Genomic DNA, 24,228 nt, shown 5'->3' on the forward strand with positions numbered 1-24,228 from the left:
CTTCGCTGCGGGATCCCTCAGATTTTTCCTCATGCAATTGCTCAAGAACAGCTTGACCCTCAATTACAGCCTCTTGAAATTTACCATCTGTTATACATCCTCTAACCAGCTTCCATATTAGAATAATGCCATCTTTTAAAGTTCCCTGCTTATAAGCAAAGTCAAGGTCTTTTCCTAACTTGTCCCAGCTGGGAATTGTAAGACTCCCTGAAAAAGCAAACCAAGGAGCTGCAATATCAGCCTCTCTCAAAAACATCTGCAATGTGCTCTGTTTCACTTTAAGTTCCTTAGAACGCAGCAGCCCATCCAAGGCCAGCAAAATTGGGCTTGAGGAGTTAACACCCATAATGTTTTCAAAACTATGAAGATGTTTTCAAAACTATGAAGAAAGTGAAAGTACAAAAGCCCCGCTCTCTCTTTATCTACAGAGGAGCGTCCCGTTTAATTATTTTTCCGCTCTCTCTTCATTTACCGAGGAGCGTTTTATTTTATTATTTTTCCCCGCTCTCTCTTTATCTACAGAGGAGCGTCCTGTTTAATTATTTTTCTGCTCTCTCTTCATTTACCGAGGAGCGTTTTATTTTATTATTTTTCCCCGCTCTCTCTTTATCTACAGAGGAGCGTCCTATTTTATTATTTTTTCCCCGCTCTCTCTTTATCTACAGAGGAGCGCCCCGCTTTCATTTGCGGATTCCCATTTACTCGGGAACTTACCGGTGCACCACCCTGACTGCTGAAGGTTCTGGATCCTGGGTTCGAGGAGGTGTCCCCGTCCGGGCCACCAACTGCCGCGACCCCTCGCCAGCAAAGGAAACACGACACAGGATTCTTCCTTCAGCAGTTTATTCAGGCCTTTGTTTTGACATGTCTTTTAGCTTGTTTCTTTCTACTCCCATGTGCCCCAGCCTTAATAAAGCAGATAAAGCCCCAATGCACAACTGCCACGTGGACTTTTCTCATAGGGTGCCAAGTCACAGCGTGCCAACTCATTCTGATAAGGAGTTGTTTGTCACAGACTACAGCGGAAACCAGCGCCATCTTGTAATGGCGGCCACAGTACACAGAAACGGCTCACCACACAATGTTATTAACATGCTCATCTATTCAGATAGTTTTGCATCCCTAATTATAGCTCAACATTTTAAAATTTGAAATGGCAATTAAATTTACAAGCAAAGATCTTACTTGGCATTTTAGAACCATCATCTGTTACCCTAAATTGTTGTTGTACAACAACTCATCTTATTTTCTGAACCTTTTGACTTCATCAATGTTTTCTATTGTTAATTCCTCAAAGGTCTGGTTTACAATGTCACCATTCCTGTAAGAAGTTTAGCATCAGCTACTGAACAATGAGTCATCCTTGTTAACAGATATTAATGCTAGAGCACATTTGTGGTTTATCTTGGGTCAGTTCTAAACAAAATCATATCTACACAACGCACAATCATCAGTTGAAGAGTTTAGGAAGAAGTTTCTTCTTTGGTGATGATGTCTGGATTTTTTTTACCTAATTAATTTTTGATTAGATTATACAAATTATCCATTGTGAACCTAGGTCAATCTTATTATGTCTAACCATTTAAAAATATATATTTGTGGAAGATAATTTGGATAAATTTGAGATGGTAATATGCTCTTCTTGCTGATATAAAAATGACTGTTATACTAAACTGATAAACCAGGAAAATGTACTACAAAAGTTGTTTTTCAAATGACACCAAGTGAAAGTGGTAAGTTCAGTCAGTGTCCTGCCTCCTCCAATTTTGCTTCTTCATGTTAAAAGGCCCTCTATCTTTTCTACCCAAAGCGTTATCATTTTTTTCAATTTATTTTGAAGTTTTTGAACACATTTATGACATTTTCCAAATACTTGAAGTTTTTTCTGCTGTAAACTTGAGGATAATAATATAGAAGCAAAAGCTGAGGTGGGTGACAGTGTTAATAGTGATTCTCAAGATCTGCAGGTGAAAAGTAGGCATGGATATTAAGGTAAGATCTGAACTATTCCTGAGAATTCCTGGATTCTCAGAGTCAGGTTTCAAGATATTTCAGGCTTTTGCTTGTAGGCCTATAATGTTTACTATAATTCACAAAAGATAACCAGTTTATTAGTTATTTCAAAACTGAAAGACAAAAAAAAAGCCTGAATATTTCTCAGCAAGAGAAACAATAAGAGAGGTAAATAGGGAGCCTACATCCTGGGAACAAATTTTTACTCCTCACACTTCAGATAGAGCCCTAATATCCAGAGTATACAAAGAACTCAAAAATTAAACAATAAGAAAACAAATAACCCAATCAATAAATGGGCCAAGGACCTGAACAGACACTTCTCAGAGGAGGACATACAATCAATCAACAAGTACATGAAAAAATGCTCACCATCTCTAGCAGTCAGAGAAATGCAAATCAAAACTACCCTAAGATACCATCTCACCCCAGTAAGATTGGCAGCCATTATGAAGTCAAACAACAAGTACTGGTGAGGATGTGGGGAAAAGGGTACACTTGTACATTGCTGGTGGGACTGTAAATTGGTGCGGCCAATTTGGAAAGCAGTTTGGAGATTCCTTGGAAAGCTGGGAATGGAACCACCATTTGAGCCAGCTATTCCCCTTCTAGGACTATTCCCTAAAGACCTTAAAAGAGCGTACTATAGGGATACTGCTACATTGATGTTCATAGCAGCACAATTCACAATAGCTAGACTGTGGAACCAACCTAGAAGCCATCTATTTTTTATCAATAGATGAATGGATACAAAAAATGTGGCATTTATACACAATGAAGTATTACTCAGCACTAAAAAATGACAAAATCATGGCATTTGCAGGGAAATGGATGGCATTAGAGCAGATTATGCTAAGTGAAGCCAGCCAATCCCTAAAAAACAAATGCCAAATGTCTTCTTTGATATAAGGAGAGCAACTAAGAACAGAGCATGGAGGAAGAGCATGAGAAGAAGAATAACATTAAACAGGATCGAGAGGTGGGAGGGAAAGGGAGAGAGAAGGGAAATTGCATGGAAAAGGAGGGAGACCCTCATTGTTATACAAAATTACATATAAGAGGATGTGAGGGTAAAGGGAAAAAAAACAAGGGGAGAAATGAATTACAGTAGATGGGGTAGAGAGAGAAGATGAGAGGGGAGGGGAGGGGAGGGGGGATAGTAGAGGGTAGGAAAGGCAACAGAACACAACAGACACTAGTATGGAAATATGTAAAACAGTGGATGTGTAACCGATGTGATTCTGCAATCTGTACACGGGGTAAAAATGGGAGTTCATAACCCACTTGAATCAAATGTATGAAATATGATATGTCAAGAGCTATGAAATGTTTTGAACAACTAATAAAAAATTAAAAAAAATTTTAAAAAAAAGAAAAATAATGCCTGAATATTTACACTCAGTACTTCAAGGAAGACCTGGGATTTCTAATCCATTATTTCACAAAGGATTAGATTTTTTTTTTTTTGTACTGGAGATTGAACCCTGATGTGCTTAACTATTGAGCCACATCCCCAGCCCTTTTTTGTATTTTATTTAGGAACAGGGGCTCTCTGAGTTGCTTAGGGCCTCAATAAGTTGCTAAGGCTGACTTTGAAATTGTGATCATCCTCCCTCAGCTTTCAGAGCAGCTGGGATTACAGGGCTGCACCACCACGCCCAGCTATTTTACAAAGGATTAGAAATAGAATTCAAACAATGAAGAACAATTTTTCAACATTCCAGAAAATAATCGTTGATATACTAAGATTAGTTTGGGAAACAACAGGAAAATAAAAACTAATAGGAAAACTTAAAATAGAATAATAATATTATATAGCCTTTATATAGTACTTTAAAGTTTATAAAGCATTTTTTATATTGACTCAGTCCATCCTCACATACCCCTGTGGGGTAATTGGAACAAAACCTCGTGTTTTTATATTTAAGGAAACTGATATTTGTGGAAGCTAATTAACTTGCCCAGGGTTGTATGGCTGGTATCTTGTTGCCATGGGTCTTGAATGTGCATCTTCTGATCCTTCAGGAGTGATTGCTTACTCTTGTAGAAAGAAAGAAGAGTTTAAAAGCAGACATTATTTGTAGCAGTTCTCTAGAAGATGAATTGCCATTCTTGCACCTTACCATGGACATTCCTGACATTTGGTCAATAAAAATATATAGATCCACACTACTCCAGGTGCTTACTTCTTTCTCATTAGTTTTGGCCAAGTGAAGTTAATCTAATCTCAGAGAGGAGAGCAACCTGCTTCTAGACCTCCACTGGATTATCCAAAGTCACTTCAAGGTTTCATTCTTGTCATTTCTTATCTAGTGCTTCATCTTTTTCTGTTTGTGTACCCACTTCTGAGTACATGAGCAGTACATAGCAGAATAAAGGGTGCCAGGGATGGGCAGTGGAGGGTGCATATGAGCAGGTGTTGGGGACACAATAAGGTAACTTCAGGGCACAGCCTGACTTCATAGGAAAATGAGGAACTAAGTGTTCTTTCCTAAAACTCAACCTCTTTAAAAAGGGTCAGATTGAGGGTAAAGAGTTCATAGACTGAAAATGAAGAAATGGTCATAGGCAGACAGAGGTAAGACAGGTTTCATTGTGTGCTTATTAATTGATTATCCACAAAATTAATACTCATAGAAGCTGGAAGAATGGGGACCCTTTTACACAGTGGTGTTTACTGTCACATAGCTTCCTTCTAGGACAGTGAATTTAACAACACAAATGAAAATAGATGATAGAATTCTGTGGTTGGTAAAACTTTTTTCACTTAGCTCAGGTCACCAAAGGATGGTTCTAATAGGAAATGGAAAGGGTACAGAGTCAGATTGTATTGAAAACAAAAAGTAGTTTAAAAGTTTTTCCCAAGGAAATACCTTTTCCTAGAGCATACTGAGCTTTCTGGGTGCTGTGTTAAAAAAACAAAGGCAATAAGCCAAATTTTTCATAATATAAACCATAAAAAAATGAAGTTATATTAACCATTTTTTACCTACAGGAGCTCTTCACAAAACAGTAAGAAAGATAGGAGGGGAGGGGAGGAGTAGGGGGGATAGGAAGGGCAGCAGAATAAAATAGACATTATGATTTCTATGACCAGTGTGATTCTGCAATCTGTACAATTAGAAAAATGAGAAATTATGCCCTAATGATTCAAATGTATGAATTGCCAAGATCATTGTAATGTCATGTGTAGCTAATAAAAATAAAATAAAATTAAAAAAAAAACAGTAAGAAAGCACCTGGGCAGAGAGTCCTTAATTAACAAAATCTCAGAAATTCCAAATAAGAGTAACCAGCAATTCCTAGAAGGAGAAAAAGCAAGCAAGAAAGAAAGAAAGAAAGAAAGAAAGAAAGAAAGAAAGAAAGAAAGAAAGAAAGAAAGAAAGAAAGAAAGAAAGAGAGAAAGAAAGAAAGAAAGAAAGAAGGAAAGAAAGAAAGAAAGAAAGAAAGAAAAAGAAAAAAAAAGATAAGATTGTAGGAAGCAGGAATTATCCCAGCTAAGAGGCTAATGAAAACTGATAGCTTGAGTGACTTCTGCTTGACAGAAGATTGTGGCTGTTGACAGTGATGGCTGGCAGGGTGGAAAAATGGGGGATAAAGCTGCACAGAAAGACTTCAGAGGAAATGTGACACCTTTGAAACCACAGGTGTGAGGGTAAGTGAAACCTGTAAGTAAAAGTTAGTGCTGTTTTTCCGAGCTTGATGACCTACATACCTTTAGTTTGAAATTCAGGAGCTTGAGTGGACCATGTGAGAGAAGTTGAAACATGGAAGACCAGTAATTGAGGGGTCAGAAGCCTCCTTTCTATCGCTGAAGTGAATCCTTAGACTGTTTTGTTTTGGCATTGGAATGTATTCTACTGATGAATACATCCCCAGTCCTTTTCATTTTTTTTTTTTTAATTTTGAAACATTGTAATGTTAAGTTGCCTGGGCTGGCCTCAAACCTGCAATCCTCCTTTCTCAGCCTCCCCAAGTTGCTGGGATTACAGGTGTGCACCATCATGCCCACCTTGGACTTTATTCTTAAATATGTTCTACAATACTCATAGAGCTCTAAGAAAACAGACTAGTTCCTTTCCCAACAACCAGCCTTGTTGCAAACTACAGGCTCTGCCGACTTCCTCACCCAGCTCTCAGTGGTTGTTTTTGAGTGCCTTTTATGTCCCAGATGCTGAGCTTGGTGTATGTGTATAAATATGAAAAAAAATGTTTTAATTTTGGTTCTTACTTTCAAGGATCTCATAATCCATGCAAAATGGAACATAATAAACTCAACTTGCAGATGAATTATTCTCACAACAGTAAAAAGTAAACACCAAGTAAGTTGTATGAGCATATTTGATAGGAATCTGGAAGTAGAAGCTACAGGAGTTGGAGAAGATTTCTTGGGAGAGATGTAAATTAAGTTGCATTTTTAAGCCTGAATAGGCTTCAGACAGCCTGGGTGACAGTGTGTGGGGATGAAAAGGTGAGAACAAAGGGGTGAGAGAATCAGAAGGACACTCTCCAAGAGGCAAAGTAATTACTTGAACAAGGGAAGGGGCTCAAATTTAATAACCTGCATGCATGCTTTGAGAAAGTCAGCGGTGGAATTTGTAAGAACTATTTTTGCTTGCCTCTTAAAGCTAAGCATTTGGGTTTGCTGAGCATATAAACAGTTCAGTGTTTGAAAGGAGCGAATGACCTGCAGTGGGTGATAGAATGATCTCTGAAGATACCAGACTTAGGCCTGCACTCTGACTCTGTTATTTGTTAGTAGTGTGACCTCCAAAAGCCTACCTCTTCATGCCTCAGTCTCCCATTTGATAATATTTGTATCCGATCCATAGGATAGTTATGAGACTAAATGAGATAAAATATTTAATAAGCTTGTCATAATGCTTGGCACAAATGAAGAGCTCAATAAATCTCAACTACCATTTTTATATTAATAGAATCATAAATAACAAAAACAACACTAATAGTTATTATTATATTACTCAAAGTCAAGTAAATATCATGAAATTCTTAGTGTGCACATAAGCACAGAGGAGATCATCTGTAAAGAATAGATCTTCAGAACGTGCTATTGTTTTCTGATCACCTACAAAGATGAAGAAAAGAAAAAAGAAAGCTTTTTAAAAGAAATTAAATTAAGGAGATGAATAAATACAAGACAGTCCATGTCACTCTTAGTTGTTCCCCTTGGGTCTAGGCATCTTTGAGCAGTCTTAAAGATCTTGCTAGTGACTTCTGCTGGGGTCCATTCATTTGGCCTTCCCTGTTTGAAAGGGATGTGGCTCCCAACTCCAGCAGGGATAGAGTAGAGGGCTTTCTTGCTCCATTATTCCATGGGCAGGTTGAATATCCAGAACCTTCTATTTATAATTATCAGTAAGCTGTTTATTTCTTGCTTCTTGTTTCAGCAGGGTAAGCAAGTTGAGGCAGGACACTTTCTAGTAGATTGTGAGAAGATAGACCTCAGCATTAGCCTGACTGTGGGTCTGATGTGGAGAGAAGAGAGTCAAAAGGAAATATTCTTGTGGCTTTCTGTATGACTAAAAGGTAGCGGGGCTGTTGTTTGCTGCAGCAGCCAATTCAAAAGAGTGACATTCTGGCCACCAAATGTTAATAGGCCCAAGTGGAAGTGTGGTGACCATCGTTGAGTCATAACTTGAGAGGAAACCAGTCTTACCCGTGTTTTTTTGTTCTTTAGTGGAGACCCTTAGTAAGCTCTTCGAAGACGGTGGCTTTCTACAGAGGAGAGCTATGGTAACGGTTGGCCACAGCAAGAAGCTCTTCTCACTCTTGTGTCGGAACAAGAACCAGTTATGAGAAGCCTGGGTTTGAGTCGCTTTTGGTGTGGTTAATGTTGGTGGGAAGGTTACTTACAGGTCTCTTCATTTATTAATGCATTTGGTCTTAGGTAGACCTTCAGGGGTTTCTCTTGTGACTCTGTTGGTCTGGCTGGTGAGGTCCAGGCTAACAGAACTCAAACCACCTCTTGCACCCATGAGAGTCTCACAAAGCCCCTCTGTCTGGCCTGTGGCTCTGTTAGGCATCCTTTGGTGACTCTTTGAACTTGAAACCTTGGTGACCTTGAGGCATTCTCAAGAGTGACCTAAGACTTGAGGCATTTCTTGATTGGGGTAAGAATGCAGAGGACCTGTTTCAACCGTGTGACATGAAGCATTGTCCCCAGTTTATTTGTCAGGGTATGACTAATGATGTGAGATCTTCAAATTTGGGAAGCCACCCAATGCCTATGCAAGAATAAATATTTTGGGGAAGAAATCAAGTTTTATGGGAACTGAAATCAACAATCCCTAACATCTCTCCATCCCAAAGTAAGTAAAATTACTCTTATATTAACTCTTTCAAGTTAAAACAAGGCTTGCCTTGTTTTTTTGTCACTTGAACACTTTTGATGTTGTCTAATTTTCTACCTTTAGTTAATCTTTCTCATGCAAAAAAGAAAACAACAACTTTGCTCAGTATTCTGTTAGTTTATTGAATGAAGCATCATTTATAACACCTGCTCTCATTTTCTTCTTAGATATTTAAAAATAATATTCAGGGTGTAAAATGAGACCTGAGTAATTCTTTCCACATTCCTTTGAGGAACATCTCACTCATACTCTTACAACCCAGAAATTATTACTTGCCCTTTACAAAGGGGCCCCCTTCCAGTGTGAATGGGCCATAAGTACACAGGTAGATTGTCATTTCTAGGAATACTTGCTCATCTATCCTCTTGCCAGGCAGCTATTTCTCAAAGCAAAACACTGGAGAATAATAACACTATATGTCTTCATGGTTGCTTCTCTGAGAAGCTGTTACATAAGCCAGCCTCCAGGGATTTGCTGATCACTCAGCAAATCAAGTGGCAGCCAACTGACCATTCTTTATATAAAACAGAATTCATTTCAGTACCTGAAGTCCATATCAACAGCAAAAACTTGGGTTCTGCTTTCCTATTTGAAGACAACTGCAGATCTCCATATGCTTAAGAAAAATCTATATAAGAATTGAGCTGGGTTCCATAATTTAAAAAAGAAAAAAAAAAGGTTTTCTTTTTATTTAAATTTCTCATCATCAACTCATAAGTGGCAAGAACTCCAATAGGGAAGCCTAGAAATCTATAAAAGGGTGACCACGTATATGGCAGGTTCTGTCTCACACTCAGGTAGTATGGCAGGAAGTTCCCTTGACCAGCTATTTCACGAGTTGCATGATCAATACAACTTTGCTGCCACTTGTCCTCATAAGTAAGACCTCTATGATAAATCACTTCCACTTTGCATTTCTTCCTTAAATAAAAGGAAATTTAAAAAATCATTTATTTTTTTATTATTTTTTTATTGTTGGTTGTTCAAAACATTACATAGTTCTTGATATATCGTATTTCACACTTTGATTCAAGTGGGTTATGAACTCCCATTTTTACCCGTATACAGATTGCAGAATCACATCAGTTACACTTCCATTGATTTACATATTGCCATACTCATGTCTGTTAAAAATAATTTCTTACAGAGTGGTGCACAGCACTCTGAAGTAAAAGCCACCTAGATGCCTTCTCTAAAAGAACTTGTCTACCTGATTCCACACTGGTTGTGACATAATAATGCAATCACAATTAGAAAAAAAAAATATTGGCTAAAGTTTTACCCAAATATATTCTTGAGCAGAGGAGCTGACATGGGGGTAAAGAGAGGAGTAAATAGTCAAGTGTAAGATCAGTCCTATGAATGCCACTTCCAATTTTTGGTTTTCTCTCTCTCCTGGCCAGTTTCTTAAAACTATATGAATGGTTTGAACCATTATTAAGCTATTGCCTCTCAGCATCAACCCCATCTTTCTACACTCTTGCCATGATGAATCATAGCATCATCCTCCAGCAGATTGGGTCTCATTCCACACCTCAAGTTTCATTTTTAATGAAATATATAAGGAAAATAGTGTTATAAATGATGCTTCATTAAGGAAACCTGCTGAAATAGGACATTGGGCAAAAATTTATTTCCATGAAAAAGATAACTGGGCGTGGAAAATTAGATTGATAGCATTCCAGTAATAGGAGTAGCTAGCAATTAGCAATTTTTCTCATGACACCCCTCAGAGACACTGTCTTGGCTGGCAGCATCCTTTCCTTAGAAGTCTGGACTAACCCTCCACTGGCCTTAGACCTCTCAGTATCAGGCAGCTGCCACCTCCCTTGGGAGGTCTGAGTCTACCCTCCACTGGACCCAGGTTTCAATGTCTGAGGGTCCAGCACCATCAGAGTTGTGCACCCTCCTCAAAATTGAATATCAGATCCACAGGGACCTCTTCTCCAATTTTCTGGTTTTAATAATTCCCATATCTGCCGCAGCCCGGCTGGCTGGGCAAAATAACCAGCTTTGGGGGGGTGGGGGGGTGACGAACAACTTGTGTAGATTGATACAGCAGGAGTGGGAGCCGTTTATTGTAGGACAACAGAGGTATTTATACATTCCACACAGCTTATCTAATTAACATAAACTAGATACAGCAGTCAACCAATAAGGAATCTCCCACACTTAATGGCTCGCTGGCGTTACTTTATAAACCACACCCTCTGGCATTTTGCCAGGCGCCATCCAGACTTGTTTACAGACCCTAACATTTCTCTGGAAAAATGCCAGGCACCATCCTGACCTGTTTACAGACTCTAACACATATCTTTCCTTTGTTACCAGCATTAAAGGTAGCAACTGTACTCTGATTTCATGGTATCTTATTGTTTCCTTGGCATGTTCAGTATTTCAGTACTTAGTAAATAATTCATTTTATTAAACTCTGTTGGTCTAACTTGTCTCTTGACTGGACCTAAACTGATAGAAGAGGAGTATTTTCCTTGATCTCACAGCAGACTCAATTGGATATTGATTAGATCTGGGGCCAACCTGGGTAATCCCATCCAAAGGAATGTGCCGGCCCTAAAAGACTCGAGTTATTCTGATTTACTATCTCGGACCTTAGCAAGACATTGGAAAGCTACTTATAAGATTAACTTTTGTGTAAGGTGGAACAGGCAGTCTTTTCATTTTTAATTGATAAGGAAGATTTAAAGAGCTTCTATTTTCTCATTCCAAGTCTCTAAGGAAAAGTAAAATGTCAAAGGGAGTCTTTTCACTCCACACATCAGATGTTATGGAAATAATAAATCCAGACGATTTAATAGCATTAGGTAAGGGGAAAGGTTGATAGGTTTAAGTGACATAATTGAAGTTCTCAACATTAGAAACCCCTTTTGTAAACTGGGATACCTAAAGGCTTGGCAAATATCCATGCCCGTTAGCCATCTGCATCACTACTGAATGTGTATATACTGAAGGATTTAATGAATCATACACATCTGATCACCTCATGGAAAAAAAAATGTGTTGTGCCCAGCACAGCCTTTCCATAAAGAAAGCACCATTGGGAAATGCAGACATGTGGGAACAGGCCACAAAAATGCAGCAAATTAGTCCTTGTTATCCACTTACCCATGCAGGAAAGTTTTAAAAGGTAATAAAGTCCTAGGTTCTTAAAATTGGCACTTTAGTCTCTGTTTTTAGAGCAAAATATATAGTTTTGCTGGAAAACTACAGTACATCTAAAGCATTTAGTTTAACTTTTAACTACCTTTCAATCCAAGAGGCATTTCAAATCATGCTGTCACCTGTTCCCAAGTTTTCCGCTGCAGGTTACCATCCTAAGCTACCTCATTAAAATAAATGAAAACAAATAGGATTATCCAAGTGAAATGTCACTAATGCTATTATAAAGTAAGAATCTTTGGCACCATTCAATAAAGCTACAATTCTAAGCTGTAAATATCACCCATGGAAATTCGGATGACATCTCAACTCATTAGTCCTTCTGTTCCATATTTGTGTTTGTGCTTGGAGTAGATAATGTGGTTCTGTATGGTCCCAGCATCATAAGGGTCATTGTTTGCTCTAATGAACAGTGATGCAATTCTATGATTCCATTATCCTTGTTTGTCAAGTATCCTGTTTATTGTAATTTCTGAGCACAATGCTTAACCCTATTTTTAAATTTGTGTATGGACACACCAAAAAGTCAAACCTACATACCCTTCAAAGCAGTTTTTCTCAACTTGCTTCCTAATTTTCCAGTATTTGCTGGGGATGGGATTGTGCCAAAAACCTGGATGAACTAAGAGTACCATTTTCTAGATTTTTTAACCATAAGCATTGGTTTGAAGTTGAGTAATCCTCATAAGAGATATAGCCTAATTGAGAGAGAAGAGGTGAGATAGACTGAAATCAGAGATGGACTATCACCAGCACAGATGATGCACTATTAGAAAAAATGCAAAGGAACTAATTTGTCTGACTTGGGGGCACCTCACCGCCAACAGGTGAGCTTATACAAAGTGATCCTTAGGATGCAATTGAAAAGCTTGGTGTGTCAGCCAGCTTGCTACAGCTCCGTATGCTGGAGTTCACAACTGCACTCCAGCAACTCCCAGCAGGCCAGTCTTCAGCCAGATGTACAGGAAACAGAGAATCAAAGAAGCCAGTGTGCTCACATGTAAGTAGCACATCTGACTCTTGGGGGAACATCAGCTTTTTAAGCGTGGGACACACTACCAGGGTGACAGAGAACCCAAGGACTGAAGAGGAAAAATGATGGTTTCCAAGAACTCAGAACATATGCTGTAGCCCTGGCAGGGAGAAGTTTGTTATCAGTATAGAAAATGCCTAGATATAAATGAAGTCTGGGAAATAAAACGAATTGTTATGAGGCTTTCCGAGCATTTATTTCTTTTCTTTGTGACTTGATAGTGTTTTCTGCCTCCTCTCTTCTGGAGAGAGATTTAGTACCTTCCTCTCCATTGGATGTGCCTTTAGTGGTTGTATCATTAAAAATTTTATGTTGTTATCACTTGGAACATTGAGTAGGGTAAAGCCAATAGTGAAGAGAAAAATTGGAAGAGCGTAGGACAAACATTCCTTGAACTGGCTCTTACTTGTCATGTGATGCTAGACAAATTACCTATTATCTTTGAAACTTAGTACCTTCCATCTTTAAAAGGGGTATATAAGAGCTGGGGTATAGCTTAGTAGTAGAGCTCTTGCCTAGCGTGTGTGAAGCCCTATGTTCATTCACAGTACACCAAAAGATAAAATAAAATAAAATGAGTACATATCACCCTTGCTATGGTTTGCATGTTTTCCCCAAAATTGAGGGACTGGAAACATAATCTTCAATGCAACAGCATTGACAGTGGGCCCTTTTAAGAGGGACTGAAGTTACGAGGGATCTGCTCTCAGGAAAGAATTAATGCCATTATTGTGAGAGTAGATTTGTTATCAAAGCTCGTTTTGCTCCTTGTCCCCTCTCACTCTCTCATCTTCTGACTCTTGAATAATATAACCACACTTTCTGTGTCAAAATATAAAGTAAACATTTGTCCTAAGCTAAGCCTGGATCCTTGAGGACAATGTTGGAAATTATAGTTTTCCCAGTGGCTTCAGAATTAACATGAAGTCCCTGGCATTATATGGTCATGTGTAAGGAATGTCCATATTTTCCCAAGATGGTCCAGAATTATATGTATTGTCTCAGTGTGATTGTTAATACTGCTTTTTTTCCCCCACAGTGGCGCATTTTGAATGATAAGTCCTAAGATTTTCATTGCCACAGGTGCTTTGAAGGCCCTAAGTCTCCCAGAGTCACTAATCAAAAGAATCTGTATTGGCTCAAGAACTCTGCTCTTGGCTATTGATGCTTCTGAGATCATTTTAAATAAGCACACACTTTCAGAAAGTTTATTCTTGGTTAACACTTGAGTGTGCAGTAAAGAATCATTGGGGACAACATCATTGAATGATTTTAGATTTTGGAGAATTCACTTCTTTGGGGACCAAAATTTACATATGGAACTCATTTGTTTTCTCTGTATCTCTCAAACTATATGTTTCTTCTGTATGCTTCTGGGCTCGCTACTCAATTGATTCGTATTATTGTCCCTGAGCACCTACACATTTAATCATTGTGACTTTATAACATGTCATGAAATCTCATAGAATGTGTTTTCCCCTCACCCAACTTTATTCTTATTTTTTTAAAAATTGCTTGACCTTCATTTGCAAACTTGTATGTAATCTGTTCTTTACTGGAATTTCAAGTGATGGGCTCCTATTTACACTTTACAAAGTAGAAATATTAAAGCCCCTGTAAACTTTCCTGCTACCAGTTTAACCTGTTCTGTCTTAGGATCTCAGGTTTAACTGTGCACCTGTATTTGATTTTTCATATGTTTGTACATGTTATGGATGGGTGATGAGATGTGCTTGCCTTTTGGTGACAAGTGTTATGAAATAAAATTTCCTCCTAATTCAGAACAGACTATTAACATGATGGTATAATCAAGACATTCATGGAAACTTAATGACAAAAACATTCCAAGAACTGCACAAGGGCACTTCCCTCATCTTTTCATTCCACACCCATTAAAATGAGATCTCTTTTTGGCACAAGCCAGGGAGAATCGAGGTAGAATGATTAGCTGGGCTGTACCAGACTAGAAAGACGCTTTTGCCCTTTGAATTAATATAAATTGAACTATTAAATACATATGAAAATTAATGTCATTTAGAGCCATTGTTATGGCCATGGTGGTGTTTGTACAAAAGCCTTTTTATTAATAGAGAAGGGAGGATTTATGTTAACAAGTCTGTGCTGATGGTTTTCCAACATCTTTTTTTAAATACTTCACAAATTGGGAGAAGCTTAAAATTGCTTAGGGTCAGGTATAAGTCAACAGTGGGATTGTTGGAGGGTGGAGTCATGTCCAGAATCTGATCTTCTCCTAAGCCCCAGAAGTTTCTTTGTCAACCTTTCCAAGCTGAATTTATTGGGTATTGTGTTACCCTTTAAAAAATATCTCCCTATCTGCAGATTCCCTCATGAAACCTAGAGATATCAATAGTCCATAAGTGGCTTTTATATATATGATGTTAATCAAGACACATGCTCACCTTTATCACCAGAGGTACAAGGCTAATTCTTCCTTTATCAACAAGGTGCAATGCTAGCTAGGATATAGGTTTTTGGTTAGAAAATCAGAAAACAGAAATAAATGCTTCTATTTGAGTTACTCACTTAAAATCACAAGTACTCACTACCCAACTTGGGATGTTCTGAAATTCCATATTTCTACCAAAACAGAAATTTTACCACTCCACTTGCTCACCATGAACCTCACCTTTGTACAAAGAAATTGTAAAACTGGAGTGAGTTGAGGACCTTCTCTTGTAGTATTCAACCTTATTTCCAGAAGGAATAATGTGATAATGTAATGGCAGCCTAGAGTCTCTACCCAGCAAACCAACTGACACACAAAGTCCTTGTTTTTATATCCCCCATACCCATTTTTCATCTGAAGGGCTCTCTAGAGTAACCCTGACTGCTGAGCTGTGGAATCCTCAGTGATTCCTCCTCTGATCTCTTCTAAGTAAGGGCTTCGGACCTAAGGTCAACTTTTCATGGTCTCTCTTTTCTACATCCTAGTTATCATGCATATTTTAAAATTCAAGCAGAATGTGTTCAGTACCTAATATGTGCCAGACTCAGCTCTATATATTTAGGACATATCTTCAAACAGCACAAAGATCCTCATCATCAAAGGGCTAGCTTGCTAGCTGATTCCCAGTGGTCTCTGCCCCAGTAGGTTGGGTAAAGTTAAGCCCCAAGTCAGTGTTCTAACAAAGGCAGGCTTTAGCTTGTTGTCTGAAATCTTAATTGAGGAACACTTGGAATTCAGATATATTAACTAAAATTACATTTTCTTTAATTTGCTGTATTGGGGATCAAACCCAGGGGCTCATGTGTGCTAGGTAAGCACTCTACCACTGAGCTACATCCCCAACCCATCTTTCTTCAGTCTTAAGGAAAATATGTCCAAGATAACATGAGTCTGTTTTCAACTTTTATTTATCACTTTATTGTATTTCTTTATACTATTTCCCTTTGATGTTTTGGACATTCGCCATCATCACTGTATATATTTAACATCAGTAGTTGGTGTTAGCTGCTATAAAACTTGGATTTCAATTCCTCTGCAAGAATTACAGCAGGACAGAAACTGCCAGATTACAGACTCATTTAATGTAAAAGGAAACTATTTAATCTTGTCATGCTATTAATTCTCACCCCAATTGCATGATGATTTGGGGAAATAGAAAGTCAGTTGACTGAAAAGATCTCTCTTACCCTTCCTCTGGAGTTTAAGTATACACGTCTGGATTGGCAACTACTTTCATTGAGACTTCCTTTTCTGTCTCAATCAACATTTCACATCAATTTCTTAAATTGGACTCATTCAGTAGTCAGATATCTCTCCTTGCCTCAAAAACATCTTTCAAGTTGCTTTATTTGAATTGGGTTCCAGATAGGATCCACACATTGCATTTCATTGTTAACTCATAATTTGTTTCAAATTATAACATTATCCTCCCTTTTTTTTAATCATGCCTTGTTGTTTTCTCCCTTTCTCTCTTCTCCTATTGAAGAAACCAGGTACTTCATACTATAGAATTCCCCAACATTATGGATTGTGTCCTGTATTTTAACTTACTCTCCTAAACCCATGCATTTCCTGTAACCTGGGGAATAGATCATGAGACTTTGTGGATCCAGATTTAGGGAGTGTTTTTAAGCAAGAGGGAAACAAGAACATGTGTGCTGCATTGCTTCATATTAGGAATGTGCAGTATACAGTTATTGTTGTTTTAAATTTGTTAAAACTATCCAGACCAGTAGCTTTCAGTAAGGTCACCCCGATTCTTCTGTTAAATAACTTCTGATAGGTTAGAGAGGGATTTTTAAAAGTATTTTTTTCTGAATATGTAAACAATGTATGTTTCTTTTAAAAAGTAAAAGTATGTATTATGAAGAAATAAAAATCATCCATACTCCCATTCTCCAAATTTTACACACACAAATGCTATGTTTGCAGTTAGGCGTCCAGCTTTTTCTAGTTACCATGGACTGATGACAGAGTTTAGATGAACTTGTGCTGTACAACAAATAAGAAGTAAAGAGTGTCCTGGAAGTGGGGTTGAGATCATGAGGCAAGGGAGGCCAAAGGAGCTAATTGTAAAATATCAAATATGCAACCAACAAAGCTAGTCCAATGCTAGGCTGAAATGAAAATCAGTGTCATTGGAAGTTAACGTGTACATTTAAATTGCATAAAACCAAATAACCCCATTCAGCAAGCCAACATTTTCAGATACCCAGATCACTGCTTGGCTATGGAATTGTGCATTCACAAAAACATTGCAGATTTGTATAGGCAAAGCAGGTGTTCTAGTAACATCTGTTTTGCGCTATTCACAGCCTGAGCCAGTTATATTCTGCTATGCTATAGAACTAGTGGCTAACACGTGCGCATAGCAGAGGTCAACCCAGGGTCTAGGGAATAGTTTTTCTTAATTGATGTTAAAATAATTCACTTTATAGATTTATAATTCTATGAATCAATAAGAAGAACAAATTAAACCGATTTTATGTATCTATTTTTTAAAAATATATTTATTTTTTAATTATAGTTGGACACATACCTTTATTTTATTTTTATGTGGTGCTAAGAATCGAACTCAGTGCCTCACTCATGCTAGGCGAGTGCTCTATCTCTGAGCCACAACCCCAGCCCTAGATCTCCTTTTTTAACTAAAAAAATGCACTCTAAATTCTAGAATTTAAAAAATAATTTAGTTTTGGAAATTTATGTAGGTAGCAAATGCTAAGCACCAGTGCTCCAAAGGTGAACTATTTTTTTTTGTTTTCTGCATCACTGCTTCAAGATACTAAGATTTATTTTGAAAAGATGGACAAAGTAGGGGCCCACTTTTTGTGTTGCTTGCAGGCCATGGTGAGGTGCGATGCCTCTGGTGGAAAGAGGCTGCAGCAGAAGAGCTTTGGTACCTGAACCCATCACGAAGACATCCCTAACAGTGCACTGGGAGCTCTTCAATCCCCTTCAAGTGAAGGGTGATTGGATTTAATGCACAGAAGAGCACTGGCCATGCTTCTCTGGTTTCCGGACAGAATATCAACACCCTTATCCACTCTGCAGACATCCAAAGTGACTTTGAACATACCCTCCAGACCCCGGATGTCGTGGCTGGAGTTGATAGAGAGGTTTTAGTTGCTTAGACTGTGCATTCCATTACTCCAGAAATTTTAAGATTGGTCCTTGAATCCAACTTTGTTTTTCCCCTGGAACTCCATGTGTGAAGTACTCTAACAGCGGCTCTTAAAAGAACTGCTTTCACTGAGCTGCTCTTCTAAGTCATGTCTTTAATTTTAATACTGAAAATGGGGGAGAGAAAGCAGAGGATAGCTATATACAAACTGCTTCAGATTTGTTATAAAGCGCTGTTAAGACTATTGTCCACAGGGGCTGGGGAGGTAGCTCAAGCGGTAGTGCGCTCGCCTGACATGCGTGTGGCCCAGGTTCAATCCTCAGCACCATATACAAAGATGTTGTGTCCGCTGAAAACTGAAAAATAAGTATTAAAAAAAATTCTCTCTCTCTCTCTTTAAAGAAGAAAAAAAAAAAGACTATTGTCCACAGGATGTTAGGCTCTACTTGAACATTTTTTTTTTGGGTGGGGCAGGTTGAGAGGCAAGATAAAAGAAACTGTTCCTTAAGAAGTTAATTTTCTCCTTTCTAATAAGAAGAGTATGTTAGCATAAGTTGCTATAACAAATATTTCCCAAAATACAGTGGCTTAAACAGGATGGAAGTTTATTATAATATTATGTAGAATTCCATAGATAGATGGTCCACTCAGCTTCTGTCTTTGGACTTAACATAACTGCCCTAAATCAAAAGGTGAAGGGAACCCAGAAGAGTTATTTCCATTTGCCTTTCCTTGGACATCTATGCACATCTACGAATGTACATCTGTGACCAGAACGTGATTATTAAAGGAATAGTTATTGGTGAGCAACCAGAGTCTCTGCTGAAATTATCCACGTGCACCCCTTCTTCCCACACATAGGACATTCTCTATCAGGCTTAAAGTTCAGAACCTGTGTAATTGTACAATCCCTTCCATCAAGTCTATATACCTAACTCCTATGATCTGGTGACCTAGAAACTAAAAGGCAAATTATCTTCAGCCCCACCTTACACCCAAAATACTACAATAAACAAAGCTTTATGACCATTTTATTGTGGATAACCACAATAAAAACTCCCATTCAGAAAAGCAAATGAACATACAGCAGCCACTCGTCCAGAGCAGTCCCCACTGGGCATGAACTGCAGACTCTGTGCCCTGGTTGTGCAGGGACCCCCTTGATTAGATCTGAGTGCTGGCAGAAACTCTGTGTATTGTCCTCCATGTCCCTTTGGAAGAATTTTACTTGTCTTTTATCTTTCATGCCTACATGAGAAGTACACACAACCCTTGTCTACTGGTGAAATTTTAGGAGTCTGGGGATTACTCTAGAGTTCAGATAGCCACAAGTTTTTGCAGGTCAGAGTTGTGGTTTCTTTGGCAATACAATTCCCTTCAAAACTAATAGACTTCTGATCTACTTTCTTTCTGTGAGGTCCAGATGCCAGTAACCATTGCCAAAGATCTCATCTACCTATAAATCTTAAGCCAGAAGATTCTGTTCTTACATTCCCTAGTCATCAGGCTCAGGATCCGTCTTTCTCTCATATTGTTACAGACTCCTGAGAGGCCAGTGAAACGGTAGGCTGCAGTGAGAAGGCATGCTCCTGAATCGACCTTGGGAGCAGTCTCGTGGTCAGGTAGGGAACACTTAGTAGTTGGTTCTGAAGAGGCTTGAGGTTGCAGTCTAATTTCCCAGTGTATTTAGTGGTAGAAAAATCAGCTTTATTTTTCAAGATGATTTAAACCTGAAACTTTAAACTATAGAAGTCCTAAAAGAAAGCAGAGGGCAAGCTTCATGACATTGGCTTTAACAAGGATTTCTTGAGTGTGACACCAAAAGCACAAACAAACTATGAATGACCAGATTTTCATTTAATTTATATAAACAGAGAACTGAAACCAAAAAAAAAAAAATAAAAATTATGAACAGGGTGGAAAATCAGGTGCATATAAGGATGTGAAGAAATTGGAAATCTTATGCACTGTCAGTGGGAATGAAAATTGATATGACCACTATGGAAAACAGTATTGGAGATTCCTCTAAAAAACTAAAAATAGAATACTATATGAACAGCAGTCCCACTTCTGGGTTTATATCCAAAAGAATTGAAGTAATAATATCAAAGATATATCTGTATCCCAATGTTCTCTGTAGCATAATTTCCAATACTACATATATTCCAAATAGTATATATATATATATATATATATATATATAATAATATTTATTTATATATTTATTTATTGATTTTACTATAAATATAAATGTTACAGATTTGCCTTTGAGCTTTCTGATTTCCCAGGAAGCAAAAGAAGGAAATAATTCAATTCTATATTGGGAGTTGTAGGTGCTTACCCATATCTATTTCTTTCTAAACATGATAATGTTTCACATTTTCTTAGTTAAGGCTAGACTTGTGATTAACTTCTGATTAATGAGATATGAGTGAAATCAGAGGTACCACTCACAGGTTATGTCCTGAAGTATAATGCACAAGTGCTGAGATTCAGATGTGATGACAGGAGCTAGCTGGTGTGGACACTTAGAAAGGCTGTACCTTATAGATGGCAGGATCTCTCTACTAGTCCTGGATGCTGACCTTTGGGATCTTACTATTCTGAAGCTTCTTGGGTTTTGAATCTTTTTTGTTCTATCAACTTAGATTGTACCAGTTCAGAAACTAGTAGCTAGAAGTAGAATCCCATAATAAAAATAGAAACTCTAAAATAGATGACAGAGGCTTAATGGTCAGGCAAAATTTAATGAAGACAATGATTTTGAAATCTGGAAAGGAACCAATGCTTATCATGTCATGGTAAACATTTGGTAAAACCACCACCAATGATAGATGACTGGTAATTGCCAATCTTTGAAAAGTTTCACAGAGGTAGTAGCTATTAAACTTACAAAAAGATTTCTGCTCTTGGAGGCTGTCTTGCCTGAAGCCTACCTCCAAATTGAATGGAAATCTGGTCATTCATAGGTTGCTTGTGCTTCTGGGGTCACATCTAAGAAATCATTGCCAAGACAAACATCACAAAGTTTTTTTCCCTAAGTTTTCTTAAAGGGGTTTTATAGTTTTAGGTTTTATATCTAAATCTTCAGTCCATTTTGAGTTGATGCTTGTGTATAAGATATGGATCCATCTCCATTTCTCTTGCATGTGGGTGCACAGTTTTTTCCAATACTATTGTTTGAAGAGACTATCCTCTCCACATGTGTGTTCTCAGCAACTTTGATAAAGGTCAGTTGGTTTGATCATATATTTATTTCCAGGCCTTCTATTTTATTCCATCAGCCCATGTGACTATTTTTGTGACACTACTTTTCTGCTTTAAATACTATGGCTTTGAAGTATAGTTTGAAATCAGGAAGTCCGATTTGTTTTGTTCTTTCTCAAGATTGCTGAGGCTATTTGCATTTGTTGGTGATACCATATGAATGTTATGATGGCTTTTTACGTTTCTGTATTTGAGACATTTTCCTATATTTCCTTTCCATACTCTTGGTTTTCTGTTTTGGTTTTATTAAACTCTTTATACACATGTATCTTACTGTAAACTGACTCAGTCTTTTTCAAGAAGGACTGTGGTATAAACAAACAGTAAGTGTGAATATGAATAATGCAAACTCTAACATTGGAGTCTCCTAAGAAACATTCAGAATTTATTTCCCATCTACGATGGAAAATGTGGGTCATCCCAACTATACCAACCTCAAATTTTATTTAGTTTGCAGTGTGATGTTTAACATATGACCTGGTACTCTAACTTTAGAGGGCTCATTCCTTGACTAAAGTTTCTGCCATGCTAAACTGCAAATATTTGGGGGAGAAGTAATCATTTGAATTATCATTCATCAACTCTCTATTGAGAATTAGCTGAGCACAGGAGTTTCACTGCAATAGCTTCTAAGAAGGTACAGGTCTAAGGAAATGGGACACCACACCAATGTGCTTCATCCCAGGCAGGGTGAGAAAGGGTATAAAATGGACAAGATGATGAGAGTCTGGGTGGATTTTGAGGAACAGTGGAGAAAGGGATATGTGGAGAAGAGGCTTAGCAAGTGTTGACTTTCATCCTGCACTTAGCTGTGCCAAGCATCGTTCAAGGCCTTATGTCAATGTGTTAACTCATTTAAAACAAAGGGCCCTGGCAGTAAAGCAGAGGACCAACTTCGTGCCAGGAACCCAAATACAACTGTTAACACTGTCATGCACTTGTTTCAGGTCTCACACCTAATCTCATTTAACCCTCCAGGAACCCTACCTATGGGGTAGGTAGGATAAAGAAATGAGACCCAGAGAGGCCAAAGAATGGAGAGACTCCACCCCGAATCCCCAGACTCTTCACTACATCACAGTCATCTCCCTAATTATCCATCATTCCACAGGTGTTGTCTTCATGTCTAAAAACAAAGATTGAGGAAGTTTTCAAGTGGGAAAAGGGGACATTTAAGAAGAATGACATAACAAAATGTTAGAGCATGAAAATGCTTATTCTAAACGCTGAGAAAATGTCTCTGGGCTGTCCTCTTTAGGCTGGCTCCTCTCTGAGGCTGCTATTTCTTTCCCTCTGGGGACACTGTATTTACTCTTTTCTCCTCGAGGGCCTTCTTGCCCTCAGCAGTAAGCCTCTCTGAGTCTTGCCCACTCTACATGAGGGGAAACCCTCTGCACTTTGCCAGGGTTCACCTCACACTGCCTCTTTGTTGTCCTCCAGCTTCTTAATGACCAGCCCAGCTTCCCCCTCACAGCTATTCTCTCCAAAGCCCTAAACACAGGTCTTTGTTTTTGATGCCTGCTCTCTCTCTCTCTCTCAGCAAAGTCATGTTATGGCTGAGATGTGGGGTGTCTCCCCGCAAAGTTCCTAGGTTAAGGCAGGAGTCCAGACGTAAAGGGAGTAAATCATGAGAGCAGTGACCTAATCAGTCCCTCCTAGCTTGAGTGACTTAGTGGTAACTGTGGGCTGGTGGAGTGTGGCTGGGGGAGGCCAGTCACTGGGGGCATGTCCTGGAAGAGTCCATCTTCTCTGTGGACCCTTCCCTGAGCATGCTTTCTCTCTTTCTCTCTCTCTCTCTCTCTCTCTCTCTCTCTCTCTCTCTCTCTCTCTCCTTCCTGACCCTGCCATGAGGCAAGCAGTTTTCTTCTGCTGGGCCCTTCTTCCAGAGTGTGTGGCCTCACCTCAGGTCCACAGCGACAGAGTCAGCATTCTATGGACGGCGACCTCGGAAACTGTGAGCCCCAAATAAACTTTCCTGCCTCAAAATTGTTCACGTGGGATATTTTGGTCACGGCGACAAGAAAAAGCAATCTTAAATGATGACCCACCAAATTCAATGGGCTCTTCTGAGTCCCTTCCTTTCTTCATCTTTCCAGGGTAACTGACATGGCTGGCCACTCCCTCCGCTTCCTTTGTCTTCCCATGGATTAAGAATATCACCCTAGAATCCTTAGGCCATCTAAAAAAATTACAAGAGACGTTTGGGGAAAACATAAGTTGGGGTTCTGCCAGATTCCAAATGCAGAGAATTTTAGGGGTATTAGCTCAAAGTGTGACCTTGAAGTCTCTTGGACTGTCACTTCATTAGCATCTAGTGAATCATTTAGTAACAACAGTTACCATGAGTCGGGTAAAATACCTTAGACTACAAGGTACTATTTAAGCAACCTGGCTGGTAGGCTTACCTTCTGCCTCTTCAAATAGCCTTTCTCAGATCTCTTCTTTGATCAGCTTTCTCTGTCCATTTCTTCAATGGTGGGATCCCAGAGTGTTTTCTTCTTTGTTCCTATTCTCTTCTCACTCTTTCTGCTTTACCTGGATACACCCCATCCCTGTCCCCATCTCTATCCCTATCCCTATCTTCCTCTCCATTCCCATCCCTAACTGTAGCACTAGCTCATCTAATATCAATATCTCATTTTCCCCACAAATAGCCATATAAAACTGAAGTTGAACTTCTTACATTTCCCCCTGCTCAAAACTGGACTTTCTCCCTTATTGCTATGCTGACTGGTGACACCATCATTCACCTAGTCTCCTTTCACCACTATCTACT

The sequence above is a fragment of the Urocitellus parryii genome, chromosome 8 (genome assembly GCF_045843805.1).
Source record: "Urocitellus parryii isolate mUroPar1 chromosome 8, mUroPar1.hap1, whole genome shotgun sequence".
Taxonomy (NCBI): Eukaryota; Metazoa; Chordata; class Mammalia; order Rodentia; family Sciuridae; genus Urocitellus; species Urocitellus parryii.